The sequence below is a fragment of the Geospiza fortis genome, unplaced genomic scaffold, assembly GCF_000277835.1.
Source record: "Geospiza fortis unplaced genomic scaffold, GeoFor_1.0 scaffold54, whole genome shotgun sequence".
Classification (NCBI taxonomy): domain Eukaryota; kingdom Metazoa; phylum Chordata; class Aves; order Passeriformes; family Thraupidae; genus Geospiza; species Geospiza fortis.
Window position 1 is genome coordinate 13,479,716 of NW_005054301.1, and position 3,198 is coordinate 13,482,913.

Below are 3,198 nucleotides of genomic sequence, written 5' to 3' on the forward strand. Positions count from 1 at the left end.
GGAGCTCAGCAGCTCCCGCGGGACGCTGGTGAGGCCCAGTGCCGGGTTCCATCCCTGAGGGGCCAAACCCGCCGTGGAAAGGGGCCGAGAGATGAACCCATTCGCGTTCGTCCGGTTTATGTCAAGCGGGTGGGTGCGAAGCACTAAAGTCAGGGAAGAGATGGGATTTTTTATTTTTTTTAAATTATGTTATTTAGGACGAAATGTTTGTAAAAGTGGAGACCATAAACAGTCGACGCGTATTTCCATCACACACCAGAGGGGAAAAATAAAAGGGAAAAAAAGAAAACAACCACAAACCTGTCAGGGTGTCCCATTAATACTGTTTGTACTGGGTAGTCAAAAATCTAGTTTTCAATTGTTCAAAGAATCTCAAAGTATGAAAAAAAATTAATCTTTCCAGTATAACATGGTAACCAAAAGGACAGTTAGGGCAAAGTAAATGGCTTTAGGGTGATATCAGAGAATCCACAAAGGCTTCAAACTCTGCTCAGAGCTCTGCTCTAGCTCACTCAAAATATCCCCTTTTGTTCTCCAGCTGCCTATAAAACTCCAGAAGAGGAGCGTTCTCATTTTTACACTGGAGTTCTCAGTCCGGAGAGAACAATATATTCCTACCTCTTTTGAAATGATCCGGAGACTCTCACAACACACAGGCAATCACTCGAAGCACGAATTTCCTTTTTTTTTTTTTTTTTTCCCAAGAACTGCTCGGCCCATTGTTTGAAGTGGTATTCAGTGCAGAGCCCAAAGAGAAAAGGAAAAAAAATCCTGAGAGCCCGGTTTAGTATTGCACAGAGAGAGAGCTGACAAAATATTATAGCGTGTTTCCTAGAAGTACATGGTGAGATCCAGCGGTGTGTTTCCGAAAAGAGGTTGCTTTTTATTCCCACCACCACCCCCCTCAAGATTGTGATCGTCTTTGTATGTCTTTCTTTTGATCCCACAAAGAGAATGCAATACACATATATATGTTTGCTCTCCATACAAGAAATGCCATACAATGGAATATGTGGCCGGTTAGTCCTCATAATGCTTAGTTTTGCTGTAATTAATTGAAAACAGTTATTAGGTCGTCATTGGCAATAGCGTAAATAATTGCAGCAGATTTTTACTTAAAATTGACCGGTCATAGAGTGATAGATCGATTCGAGGTATAAAAATGATGTATCAAAACATCAATGTCGATTATTTGAAATATTGTAGTTGAATCTTTTTATTGCTTCATCGGTTAAGTGTCTGAAAGTGCTGTGTTCCAACATATATTTATGTTGTCAATACTGTCAAAACTGTCAGTTTTATTACAGTGGATTTGTAATACATTTCGGATTTGCTCATTTACATAAAATGTCCACCTCAGATACCCCTCCTTTTCTCCATCTCTGGAAATCTGTGTCAGTTTAATGAAAGGATTCAAGACTCATACCTGAAGAGGGAAAAAAAAAAAAAAAGGAAAGGAGAAAAAAAAAGGAGGTGTTGCTCCATTATGTCCAATTTTAACATCCGTTTGGAAAGCTTGGGCTATTTCTGACTCGCCAAAAGAGGGAATTCCTCCCCCCTTCCCCCTCCCTCCCCCGGCCCCGCTTATTTCCCCAGTAGAATTTAAACACTTTCCTACTCTCACACCTAGATTAAACCCTCCAGGAGAATTGGGAAATTGTACAGGGTTACAGCGACGAGCCGAAGGACACCTGTGAATGCCACAACCTTCCCAAAGAGAGCAACAACCCCTCGAACCACGCACACACGCGCAGGGGTTTGAATCCTGCTAGAAAGAAGGAGACAAAAGGAGCAATAAATACGTGTGTGATCCTTTCCTAGCGGTTCGGAGCCCAAAGGAAAAAAGCAAACTGTAAGCAGTGTTGGGCATTTGATGCCCTCCGCCCCTATTTTATCACGGTCTGATCGATGTGATTATTCCCTTTAACTGCAAGCAGTGATTTTTTATTAGCATGATCTCAGGCAACTCTCTAATTTTCTCCAAGAGCCCAGCTGAGGGATAGACAAACTCAGGAATAAATAAATAAGTTCATTTGCACAATAAACTCTCTTAGATAGAGCAGTAAAATTAGGCAAGTAACTTTATTTCCCACCCCCTTCCGAGGATGAGGGTGCTTAAAGGTGTTGGTGAGATGGACCTGAGGGGTATGTGGGTTGGTTTCTTTCCCCTTCGCCCTTCCTGTAAACCAACCCCCCCCACCCTTCCCCCCGGGATATCTGTGTTTAAATAGATGCTGAAGAGATTTTTGAGTTCACGGGAAAGAAGGAAGGTTAGTTAAGGGAATGGCAGTGCGCCTGGCAGGTATTTTAATGACTGTCCCTTCCTTTGAACACTTTCAATTTCTCTGCTTCTTGTACAGAATATGTTTCCCAAACCAAGTATGATTTCTGTTGTAACTCTCGTGTGTGATTGTGATCCCTTCTGAGGTAAATTGAGAAGTACGCTGCGCAAAAGGAGGAAATCGCCCCTGGGGTGCTTTGTTTACTTTGGTTTGTAAAATCCTGCTAGGAGATGGTTTCCTCAGTGTGTGGCAAGTGTTTCTTCAAGAAATTCATCAGCCCTTCTACAATTACTTCGAGCTCCGAGGGAAGAAAGCTGCCATCACTTTCTCACATCCCAAGGTGTTGCATGGGGGAGAGAAGAAAAGGCTGGAGCATTTTATTTTAATGGGGAGGGGGGGTGTAGGGAGAGCGGAGGCTGCAGAAAGCCGTCCCAAGCCTGTACCTGGAAAAGAAAAACCTGCAAGGTTATACTTGGGAAGCGTGTGCCATTTAGACTTGGGGAAAAGTACCCCGTCTTGTGCAGTAATTAGTCTGAACAATAAACATAATTGGAACAAAATCAGTTGGAAGTTTCTGCGTTTTTAATTACGTTTCATTTTGTGGTAAGCCGTAAAATTATGAATGCCTCTCAATTAAACACTATCCACTTGTAAAGCATTTAACAACAATTATTCCTTAATCAGTTGGAATGTTAGCCACAAATGATGCTGTTAAACATCAAAGGGACGCCTTAGACGTTACCTTTTAGTCATAAGTAAGAGGATTAATTTCTATAATTAGAGGGGATAAATATGTGCATAAATAAATCTAATTTTTTTACACGTTCTCATCCTGTCTGGGAGAGGCGAGGATCTTTGACATTGCTCGCACTCCCAGCTTTCCCTGGTCGGAGGGGACCCGGGAGCAGCGAGGTGA

General features: G+C 42.3%; 1 long non-coding RNA gene across 2 annotated transcripts in view; it reads left to right on the forward strand.

The window, feature by feature from the left end:
• Nucleotides 1-2,689, forward strand: part of LOC115949395 — a 6,966-nt gene extending 4,277 nt beyond the window's left edge. For both annotated transcript variants that reach the window (XR_004082876.1, XR_004082875.1), the window contains one exon: nucleotides 1,631-2,689. This is a non-coding gene — a long non-coding RNA (uncharacterized LOC115949395). The remainder of the gene's footprint in view (nucleotides 1-1,630) is intronic.
• The last annotated feature ends 509 nt before the right edge of the window (nucleotides 2,690-3,198 follow it).